Genomic DNA, 12,430 nt, shown 5'->3' with positions numbered 1-12,430 from the left:
CTGAGGAAATTTCTGAACTGAATTTCTAAAGAAATTGCCTATAATGCAACCCAGAGAGATGAGGAAAAGTGAAATATAAAAAAGAAGTAAAGAGACATGGATGACAGAATGAAAATGGAGTTCCATAAGGAGAAAAGAGAGCATGGAACAAGTATAATTGAAAAGATAAAGCTAGGAGTTTTTCCAGAATTGATGAAAAACACAACAGATACAGACACCTCATTATATCAAACAAAATAAACAGAAATCCACAGGATACACTCTAAAGTGAAACTTTTGAATTCCAAAGACACAGCAGCCTGAGAGAAAAGGTCACTTTCAAAGAAACAATAATTATGCTGGAAACAGGTAAACTTCAGAACAATTTTCAATAACAATGGTATGTCATCCTAATTCAAAGCAAATTATTGCTTTTATTTCCATTTTTAAATTGTGGTTATATCATACGTATACTGGAGTGCACAAAACACATAGACACCAGCAATCATGAAAACTGATAGCAGAAATCATAAAATTAAAGTGAGGCTTTAGGATGCAGTGAAAGGAGTGCTTAGAGGGACATTTATAGCATTAAGTGACATATTAAAAAAGAAAAAAGATCTGAAAATCAATAATCTAAGCTTTTAACTTGTAAAATTAGAAAGAGCAATTTAAGCCCAAAGCAGGTAGAGGAAAAGATGATAAAGATTAGAACAGAAATCAATGAAATTAAAAACAGGAAAACAATATAGAAAATCATTGAAACCAAAAACTTTTTCTTTGGAAAGATCAATAAAATTGATAAACTAGGCTAATCAGAAATGAAAGATGGGCCATAACTACTGAAGCCATGGACACTTAAAGGAATTAAGGAATATTATAAACAATTCTGCCCACAAACTTGAAAATTTAGATGAAATGGACCAACTTCTTGAAAGACACAAAATACCAAAATTCAAATAAGGAGAAATAGATAATCCAAACAGCCTTATATCCATTAATAAAATTTGAACCAGTAATTAATAACCTTCTACAAAATAAATCACCAGGTCCAGATGGAAGAAATGATACCAATTCTCCATAATATCTTCCAGAAAAAAAGCAGAAGAAAAATGGAACACTTCCTAACTCATTCCTTAAGACCATTATTACTCTAATACCAAAACCAGATAAAGACATTTCAAGAAAGAAAAACTACAAACCAATATTGCTCATGAACACAGACATAAAAATCCTTAACAAAATATTAGCAAGTTGAATCCAACAGTGTATAAAAAGAATTATACACAATGGCCAAGTGGAATTTATCCAGGTAGGCAAGGCTGGTTTCAGCATTTGAAAATTAATCAATGTGATCCATACCAACAGACTAAAAAGAATGATCATATAATCATATCAATTGATGCAAAAAAGCATTTGACAAAACTTAACACCTGCTCATGATAAAAACTCTCAGCAAACTAAGTAGAGGGAAAATTCTTCAATTTGATGATGAATATCTACGTAATACCTACAGCTAACATTATACTTAATGTTGAAAATTGGATTTCTTCCTCGCAAAGATTGGGATCAAGGAAAGGATATCTTCTCTCAACACTCCTATTCAACACAGTACTGAAAACCTTGCTAGTGCAGTAAGACAAAAGGAATTAAAAGGTACACTTTTGGGGAAGGAAGAAATAAAACTATCTATTTGCAATGACATGATTTAAATGTAGAAAATCCCCAAAAGTTGACCTCAAAAAGTGGAAAAGTGAGTATAGGTAAGAATGAAGGATAAAGCACAGAAGCCAAATGCATTCCTATATATAAGCAAGGAACAACTGGAATTTGGAATTAAAAAAAATACCATTTACAATAAAAAAATGAAATACTTAGGGATAAAGCTAACATAATATATATAGGACCAATATGTAGAAAACTACAAAAAATGCTGATAAAAAAAATCAAAGAATGAACACACAGTGTAAATAGACATATGCCTTACTGTTAAAGTGTACAGCTGAAACTTATTGGATTTCATTAACCAATGTCACTTAAAAAAAAAAATTTAAATTAAAAAAAAATCAAAGAAGATCTAAATAAATGGAGATATATTCTATGTTCATGGATAGGAAGATGTCAATTGTTAAGATGTCAATTCATCCAACCAGATCTCTAGAGTCAATGCAATCCCAATAAAAATCCCGGAAAGCTATTGTATAGGACTCAAGTAACTGACTCTAAAGTGTATGTAGAAAGGCAAAGGACCTAGAATAGCCAACGCAATACTGAGAACAACGAACAAAGTTGAAGGGTTCAAACTCTTTGATTTTAAGACTTAAAACATAACTACAGTAATTAAGGAATGTGGTACTGGCAAAATCACAGACATATATCAACAGAACAGAACAGAGTGCTCAGAAATAGACCAACACAAGTACAGTCAACTTCTCTTTGACAATGGGGCAAAGGCAATTCAAAGGAGAAAGGACAGTCTTTTCAACAAGTGGTGTGGAGAAAACTGGACATCCCTATGCAAAAATATGAACCTAGATAAAGATCTTACACTTTACATAAAAATATATTTAAAATGGATAACAGACCTAAATGTAAAATGTAGCAATATAAAACTTCTTGAAGAAAACATAAGAGAAAATCTACATAACTCTTGAGTTTGGTGATGAGTTCTTAAATGCAACACCAATGCCATGATCCATGAAAGAAAAATACTAGTAAATTGAACCTTATTAAAATTAAAATTTTATTTCGTCAGCTCTGAAAAAGACAGTTAAGAGAATGAGAAGACAAGCCACAGTTTGGGAGATAATATCTGCAAAACACATCTGATGAGGGACTTGTATCTAAAATCTATAAAGAACTCTTAAAATTAAATAATTGTAAAATAGTCCAATTAAGAAATGAACAAGGGAGGAAGTGGGCTGCTTCAGAATAAAACCAAAGATCTTTCCCAGCCACTGGCTGCCAGAAACTCATTGAAGTGATCACCGTACCTTTTATGAGAACTGTATGGCCACAGAAGTTGTTGGTGGCGAAGAAGAGAAGGGTTATGTGGTTCAGATCAGTAGGGGGAACGACAAAGTCTTCCCACGAAGCAGGGTGTCTTGACCCATGGCTGTGTCCACCTGCTACTGAGTAAGGGGCATTCTTGTGATAGACCAAGGAGGACTGGGGGAAAAAAGTACAAATCTGTTTGGGGTTGCATTGTGGATAACGATCTGAGTATTCTCAACTTGGTCACTGTAAAAAATGGGGAGAAAGATATTCCTGGTCTCATTCATACTACTGTGCCTTGTCATCTGGGGCCCAAAAGAGCTAATAGAATCTGCAAACGTTTCAATCTCTCTAAAGAAGATGTCTGCCAATATGCTGTGAAAAAGCCCCTAAACAGAAACCGAGGACCAAAGCACTCAAGATTCAGCACTCAGTAAAAACATTGCCATATTGCTCTGAAAAAACAACGCACTAAGAAAAATAAGGAAGTGTCTGTAGAATATGCTAAACTTTTGGCCAACAGAATGAAGGAGACCAAAGAAAAACGCCAGGAATAGACTGCCAAGAGACTGTCCTCTGTGAGAGTTTCTACCTCTGAGTCCAGTAAAAAAAAAAAAAAAGAAATAAGCAAAAGTTCTGAACAGAGACCTCACGAAAGAAGATATATTGATGGTGAATAAACATGAAAAAATGTTAAACATCATTTGTCTTTAGGGAACTGCAGACTGAAACAATGAGGTACCATTTTACATATATTACAATGGCTAAAATCCAAAAAACTGACAATACCAAATTCTGCAAGGATGCCAAACAGCAGGAACTCTCATTTATTGCTGGTGGGAATGCAAAATGGCACAGCCACTCTGGAAGGCAGTCTGACAGTCTCACAAAACTAAGCATAGTTTCTTACCATGTAATCCAGCAATCATACTACTAGGTATTTACCAAACTAATTTACAGATTTATGTTCACATAAGAATTTAGATGTGAATGTTTACAGCAGCTTTATTCATAACTGCTAAAATCTGAAAGCATCCAAGATGCCCTTCAGCAAGTGAATGGATAAATAAACTGGTACAACCATGCAATGGAATATTATTCAGTGATATAAAGAAATGAGCTATCAAATTCACACACCCACACACCCATACCCACCCACCCAACCACACAAAATGGGTAAATTTTAAATGTTTATTGCTAAGTGAAATAAGCCAGCCTAAAAAAGTCTACATACTGTACAATTCTAATTGTATTACATTCTGGAAAAGGTAAAATTACAGAGATAGTAAACACATCACTGATTGCCAGTGGTTTAGGGTGGAGGAAGGTTGAACAGGTAAAGCATAGTGGATTTTTTAGAGTGGGAAAACTATTCTGTATGATACTTTAATGGTGAATACAAGACATTAAGCATCTGTCAATACCTATAGAACTTTATAACGCAAAGAATAAACCTCAATGTATGCAAATTTTAAAAAATTATTTAGAAGGTCAAGGAATGCAGAATGTGACAAGAGTCCAAATGCATTACAAATGTATAAAACAACCTTACTGAAGGAAGTGGAAGAATAAAGTGCTACTTTTGGAAATGAGTGGTCTGTAAGACTAAAGACAAAAGGAACACAAACATTGTACTCTAGCTAATTAAGTTGTTTCCTATGAGGGTTAACAATTCTGAAACCACCACACATGTATACTGGAATTGAAAGTAAGTAATTTGATGGCTGATGGTGGGAGCCAGGTTTCTCACTGTTGGAAGGAAAGTTTATAGATAAACAAGGGAAGGGAGCTAGAAAGATCCATGTAATGGATTTGGGTTGGAGACATCAATTATATGCATGTTTAGCTCAATATGGACACAGATGGTTACACATAGAAATATTCAAAGATATTAGTATAAAGTATAAACACATATATCTCATGCTCTGTCAGTTGAAAGGGCCCAGAAGCAAGGCAACAAACACACTTAGGGCCTAGATCTTGGTTTTTCCAACAAAAGGAACCAAGGTTCCTCAGAGAAATCGTTGATTCTAAGACTGGAGCAGGAAATATAGAAGATGAGTATGGAGCATCTTGTAATACCAGAAAGTAAGAAAGTGTACATGCACAGGTATGTGCACACACAGACACACACATTGCAGGAAGTATGTCAAAGGAGCTAATTGAAAGAGCTCTCAAAGGCCAAAGCTAGAACAATTTGTACAATAAAGTAGTACTAAGTTATAACCCAAAGCATAAAAAAAATCTATGAGATAAACAGATGATTAAATATATACATGGGGAAACAAGACAACTCTCATGCAGAAAGATTCCAAATAATTTATGTAGATATTTTGCTCTCAAAGAAGTGGAACATATCGCCCCACTCCTTAGGTGTGTGCTGCATACAGTGGCTTTCTAAATAGTACAGTATAGAAAGAGAAAAAAAACAACTTCGCAGTGGAGAAACCTGACAAACACTACCTCAAACCAGAGAATCAAGGTTAACATCAACAGTGATAAGTCATGTGGATAGTATGTACCCTTAATATGTGATGAAAATGGCACATTATCTGCTGTCTTCCTCCCAAAACATTACCAAAATCTAATTGTGAGAAAAACATCAGACAAATCCCAATTGACATTCTACACAAAAACTGACTAGTAATCCTCAATACTGTCAAGAGGATAAAAAACAAAGAATGTCCGAGAAACTATCACAACCATGAGGTGCCTAAGGAGACAAGACTACTCAGTGTAATGTGGTATCCTGGATGGGATCCTGGAACAGAAAAAGCATATTAGGGAAAAACTGAGGAAATGTGAATAATGTATAGACTTCAGGTAATAATAATGTATAATAGTGTTCATTAATCATGACAAATATACTATATTAATATAAGATGTAATAATAGAGAAACTGGGTATGGAGTATATGGGAACTCTGTAATATTTGTGCAATAATTCTGTAAATCAAAAACTTCTAAATAAAAAGATTATTTTAAAAAATGAAATCGAAGCATTGAAAAATAAAGTTGAGAAAATATTCTAGAAAGTAAAACAAAAAGAGAGGGATGGAGAATAGGAGAAAGATTGGAAAGTTAGAGAATCAATCTAATAAGGTCCAATATTCAAATAACAGAGTCCAGAAAGAAAGTACAGGGGAAAAAAAGGAAGAAAGTGTCGAGTTAAAAATCCCCCAGAACTGAAGGATGTGGTCCCCAGGTGGAAAGAGCCGATTTAGGGCCCAACACAATGAATGAAAAACCCTTATCAAGCCACATCATTGTGAAATTTCAGAATACCTGAATGGTTTAAGGGGGAAGATCAAACTATTTCATACTGCAATCTGCATCCCCACCTTTCCTTTCCCCAATACTCCTGACCACGCCATCCCATCCTGCTCTCCTTTTTCTGTTTCTAAAGCACTATTTACTTTACAACCTTCTAATATTTTGTATAATGTATTTATTACATTTGTTGTTTACCATCTTGAACAACTCTCTCTGCGAATTTAAGTTCCATAAGGGTAGGGATCTTATATTTTGTTCACCTATATATTCAAAGTATCTTGACCAGTGCCTGCCACATAAAAAATGCTTAATACATACTTAGTAAATAAATATAAAAGCTTTCAGAGAGAAATAACAGGTCATATATTAAGGACTGGTTATCATTCTGGAATTAGACCTTTGACAGCAACACTAGAACTAGAAAACAATGTAACCATGCCTCCAAAATTCTAAAAGTAAATTATTTATAACCTAGAAGTCTATATTCAGCTATCAATCTAGTGTGAAGGTGAAGGTAAAATAAAGAAACATGTAGACATGCAAGAACCCCAAAAATTTGCCTCTCATTCAGTCTTTCTCAGGAAGCTATTAGAAGATATACTCTACCAGCACAAGGGAGACCCTAAGAAAGAGGAAGACTTAACATCCTGACATCCAACACAAGGGAAAGACAAACTGAATTCACAGACACTCTGGGGAAAAAGCTGTGCAACAGGCCTAGAGAGCAATTCGTCATGATGGACATAGTGTGATACAATTAGAGGAAATGTTGCAAAACAAGCAAAACAGATTATCTGATTTATTTGAATCACAAAAAAAGATTTGTATATCTTGTCTGAAGGGTTGTTAAAAGATTAAATAAAAGATATAAAAGATGCATTAAAAAGATATAAAATACATAAGAAACATGAAAGATTGATATATAAAAGAACTACTTATTATTAACCTTAGGAAAAACAAAAAATCATTTAAGAAAGGAACTATCATCACAATATACTACCAGGCTCAGGTGTACACGATATTTACATAGTTAAATGATGTCATTACTAAAAATTACTTAACTAAAAATTAACATGTAACTAATTCATGAACATAGGGGAGGAGCAGTGCAATGCAGTATTTAAAGGTGAAGGTCAGTGTAACAAACCTAAATTCCCATCTTATATAATAGAAAATTGGTAAACAATATCTAAAACTGGTAGGATGGAGGCATGGAGGGGAGAATGTGATATAAGCAAGCACGTTATTTAAAAAATTAGAGGTGAAAAAGAGTTGACTCTTGAGCAGCTTTTCTCAAAAAGGATTCTGTGGGAGAATGCCCTTAATGCCCTAAGGCATCCACTTTATGTAATAAATTAACTTCTCTCCTATCATCTAAAGTATTACTAGTTACATATCATCCCTGGGGGAATGGAGAAAATATTCAAATCATTTTCTGTGTTTTGGGATTCCGATGAGGAACACTGATTGAGAAAGGCTGCTTCTGGAGAAAGGGATTCAGGGGAGAGAAGGACTGGAGCAGAGGATTACTAATTTTCATTATAAGTCTTATAGTGTTAATTCTTTAAATTATGTGCAGGCATCACTTTGATAAACATAAACATTACATTAAAAATATAACAGTAAAACATAGTAAAGGAACTCTGGATATAGAATTATAAAAAATATAAGCACAGCAGCTTTCTCATGACAAAGAGCTAAAGAATTTTTCTTAAAAAATTACAGAATTCAATAAATACTATTTGTAAAGTATTTACGAATGTACTAAGCATTGTTATTCTATTTGCCTAAAAAGATACAAAAAGGGTAAGATAATCCAACAATTTGCAAAAGGTATGATAATGCAAATACTGTACACTACCTTTTAACATGAAATCTTATTAAGCTGTACATACTTCCCATTTCAATCCACCAAGATACATATACTGTACCAGTAATCTACCATGTACAGTAGAAGATACAAAAGAAATGTAAGAGATACTCCCTATTTTAAACAAGATTATCTGTTTTAAGTAATATGTTTACTCGGCCATTTACGTACTCTCAAATTTATAAACAAATATTTACAAAAAATTGTTTTTAAAAATCTCTTCATGATTTTAAAAAATTGGCAGCAACTTGGAAGATTAATCAGAAAAGCAGAAAAACCAATAGTAAGGAAATTCCTAAAATGTTTAAGGTGAAAAATGATGAGGGTCTGAACTAAGTGCAGTGCAGTGCAGATGGAAAGGAGATAGATACAAAAGTGGCTAAAGAATAGGCACCATTGGATAGTGAAAGCAAGAAAGAACTCTAGGATTACTGCCAGGTTTCTATAGTGGGTGACTGTGTACACCATATACTGACCATGACAGGCAATACAAAGATGAGCAAGATTGAGGGAAAATATGAGTTCACATTTGGCCTGTTGTTTGATGTACCTTGAGAACATGTTGGGGGAGATGTCCAACAGGCAGTTGGATATAAGGATCTGGACTGCAGGAGAGGAGTCTGAGATAAAAAATTGGAAATTGGCAGCACATAGTTGTTAATGGATGAAATCACCTAGGTAGAGAATATAGAAGAGGACAAGAGCCTGACATCAGATAACTAAAGATCACAATTAGCGTCCCTAAAGCCATTCTAGATAAAACTTTTCCCAGAGTTATATGTACTTCTATAGAAAAATATCCAATATATAATGTTAAATGACAAAAAAAATCAAGTTGCAAAACATCATCCTTAGTATAAACCCATTTTTACAGATAAGTTATGTAAAAAAACCAAAAAATAGTATTAGCAAAGGCACTGGAAAAGAAATAAGAGGAGCAAATGACAAAGTTAATAGTATTTATCTGAGACTATGTAGCCTTTCACATCTACATTATATGTCTCTATAGTATTTTACTTTTTTCTTACAAAAATGTACTACTTTTGTAAAGAGAAAAAAAGATAATTTTGTCCTTTCATATAAAAATTATAGCATGTATCCTTACAATATAAAAAGATAAAAATCTGTTAAACACTTAGACATTGAACTATAAATGGGCAAGTAATATGAACAAACAACTAGTAAGATTATGTTCAATGTACAATCTGCACTATCAAAATGTTCAATGTACAATCTGCACTATCAAAATAATGCAAATGAGAACATACCATTTGTTGCCTACTAAATCAGAACATAATTTTTAATAATAAACATACTCAATGGTGGTAAGAACGTGATAAAAAGAGCCTATCTCAGACACACTGATAGAAGTAAACTGGTATACTCATTCAGGGAAACAATGTGACTATGTATCAATAGCCTCAAAAAGATTCCTAACAATTCTTTTTAAAAATTTAAGAGAACAGTCCTAAAGAGCTGAAAATGTGCAAAGAGATCTCACCAAATCAATAAGTAAAACAATCTAAACACCAGCATTAGGACACAGCAGAAAATTATGCAGGCATCAAAAGTAATGCTCATGTCTATCAAAACTTTAAAAAGTACATACTCTATGACCTAGCAATTCTACTTCTAGAGAAATACTAGCAGTTGTCCCCAAGAACACATCACAAAGAAATAACAATGTTGCAATGTTTATAATAGTGTTAACTTGCAAAGAACCTAACAGCCATCAATATAAAAATGATTACATCAACTTTCTCAAATGGAGTCTGAGGTTCCTTGAAGTACCCAAGAGCTTTTTAGGGGGTCTGTGACGTCTCTCCTTTTCCAAATATCTATCTGTGCAAGGCTGGATTTTCTTAATACACTTTAGCCTAAACAAGATAGCACACCACAATGAACAGAGAATCAAATATAAGAACCAGCGGTCTCCTATAAAGCCAGACATAAAAGTGATTTGCAAAAATGTAAAACAATGCCACCTTTCTCACTAAATTTTTTAAAGAAAATACAGTTATTCTTAAATAATATTTAATACAGAATGGCTTTATTATTGTTATTTTTAATGAAGCAATAAATTTTAAATCTTGAGTTTTAATTTCTAAAATGGTAAATATACTGCATTAGAAAACAAAAACTTTGTCTTTAATAATTTTTAAGCATGTAAAATCCCTAGACCCATTTGGTTAAATAAACTGCGATACCATCGCATTATGTAACATGATTGGGAATGATAATTAAATGGGAATTTAGCTTTATAATGTAACCGTTTCAAACGATATTTTGCTCATGCACTACTTATGTAATCAAAAAATCATAAATTTATGTTTGTTTTTTTAACTTATGGGAAAATACTTAAAATGTAATTTTAAGAAAGGTAATCCAACTGTATATAAAAATCTCAACTAAGAAAATACCATGGGAAAAAAGGTTGGAAGGTAAAAAGTCAAAATGTTAACTGTGGTTGATTATCTTTAAATAATAGAATTATAGTTGATTATTTTTCCTTATTATTATATTTACTTTTTTTTGACACTAGGCATGCAGTATAATATCTAGAGGAGAAAAAAGGAAGAAATTCGGTGAAAAAATTATGTAAGGCTTCTAGATCAAACTATTAAACTTCTACCAATTCAAAAGACAAGCTTAAAATAATAAATTAAAGAACCTTAATCGACCGGCAAATTGCCTATTTTGTTAAATAAAATTTTAATTTATCAAATTTATGGGCTGGTTTCCAGAAGAGTCTAACAATAACACTCTTAGTCTGGAAAATAATAATTTGTTATCGCGGTAAAACAAATAACTTACTATTTTAAAAGTTAGGTTATCTTTTAGAATTTTTCAAAGGTACCAAAGAAAAAGTAGGTTAGTAGGGAAGGAACACCACCGCATCCTTGTGGTCTGAAGTGATGAGAAAATGCATCGGTGCGGGAACAGGCTTTACGACAGCACCCGCGGCGATGACAGATTCACAGGCGGGGGCCGAGTCCTTCCAGAGCAGAGGCTACTACTGCGCGAAAACGACAGTCCCCTGCAGCAGGCGCAGTCCCTCCCCGGCGGGACTGACGGCCCTGGGGGCGCTTCTCCCTCCACCCGCCGCGGCCCCGGGGGCGCTCAGCCGGCAGCACCAAGCACTCCGGGCGGCTCGAGTAGGTGGGACTCAGGAAACAGCCGCCGAGATTGCCCTCCTGGCCTGATCCTGCCTTTGCAGCTTTACCGAAGGGACAAGAGGCTTGAGGGTCGTCACTCCCTGGCCAGCTCAGGGAGATCGGAAAAGAAACGGGCCGGGGGCTCCAGCTCGGTCCCGGGAGGAAGAGGGCCAGACCCAGAGCGTAGGGCAAGGCGTCCAGTGGCCACCCCGCCCCCTCCGGGAGGGCAACAGAGGTGGGGAGAGGCCAAGATGCCTATTACAAGGGGCTCTTACCTCCCCACACCTCTGCGGGGGTCTCTGGGGACTCGACACGAAGCCAAGCAGAAGAACGAAAGGCTGCCCGGGCCGGGAGTCCCGGGAACGCGCGACGTCCGCTCCAGGTTAGTTTCCCCGACGAGGGAGCGAGCAGACCGCGCAGGCGCACAGGCGGCTTTGCTTCGGCTCTCACGCCGCCTCCCTCCGCGTCCGCAGCCTCCCGGGCGCGAGGCGCCTGCGCGCTGCGGTGCAGGCTCTGAGCCGGGGGCACCGGGTTCTTACAGGAAACAGTTAAGAAGGTTTTAGGGTGAGGAGGACGGCTGAAGATCGGCCTTGGATCTGGACTCGGTTTCCCACTAGATGCTTTGGAACCGGGATCCGGAGATGATCCACATCAGTGGCCGACTTCCTTTCTTTCGCTGACCTAGATGCAACTTCCCCCGCCCCCAGCCTCTTGCGACCTCTGAGCCGGCCGCAGCGTTCTGGCCTGTACCGGACACACCCTCCTGCCGGATTGCTAACCCAGCTTCGCTCTCCGCGCTGCTGTCCTCGGAAACCCAACTTTTTACTTCAAACTTGTTTTGCAACCTTCTCCTTCCTCTCGCGGCAGCTCCCAACCCATCCCGAGCTTCAGGCCCTCCAGCTGAGTGGCCATTCCCATCGGCTCTGTCCTTCCCTCTCGTTGCTTTAGTTCTGCTTTTCTAATAGTGACCACAAGAACAGCTGCCTCCCTTGTCTAAAAACAAATGCTAACTAATCTGTTGGCGGAAAAAAAAAGTGTCACTTATGTGATGCATATTTATACTTGCTGAGCTTTACTATTTTTACCACAAGTTTCCTATAAATTTAAATGAGGAGAGAAGAAACACCTCTGTGTGGGGTCAGGGTATCATTACCAGCTGT

General features: G+C 36.1%; 1 protein-coding gene across 2 annotated transcripts in view; it reads right to left on the bottom strand.

Moving 5' to 3' along the window:
• Positions 1-11,681, bottom strand: part of ZFYVE16 (zinc finger FYVE-type containing 16) — a 42,700-nt gene extending 31,019 nt beyond the window's left edge. The window contains exon 1 of one of the 2 annotated variants that reach the window (XM_006913183.3): positions 11,546-11,681. The gene's annotated coding sequence lies outside the window, so the exon portion shown is untranslated. Of the gene's footprint in view, positions 1-8,665; positions 8,806-11,545 lie in introns of those variants that run through there. The other variant, XM_025047857.1, reaches the window with a different exon arrangement.
• Positions 11,682-12,430: the final 749 nt, after the last annotated feature.

Source organism: Pteropus alecto, unplaced genomic scaffold (genome assembly GCF_000325575.1).
Source record: "Pteropus alecto unplaced genomic scaffold, ASM32557v1 scaffold20, whole genome shotgun sequence".
Classification (NCBI taxonomy): domain Eukaryota; kingdom Metazoa; phylum Chordata; class Mammalia; order Chiroptera; family Pteropodidae; genus Pteropus; species Pteropus alecto.
Note: the sequence above shows the minus strand (reverse complement) of the source record. Positions and strands in the feature narration are given on the sequence as shown.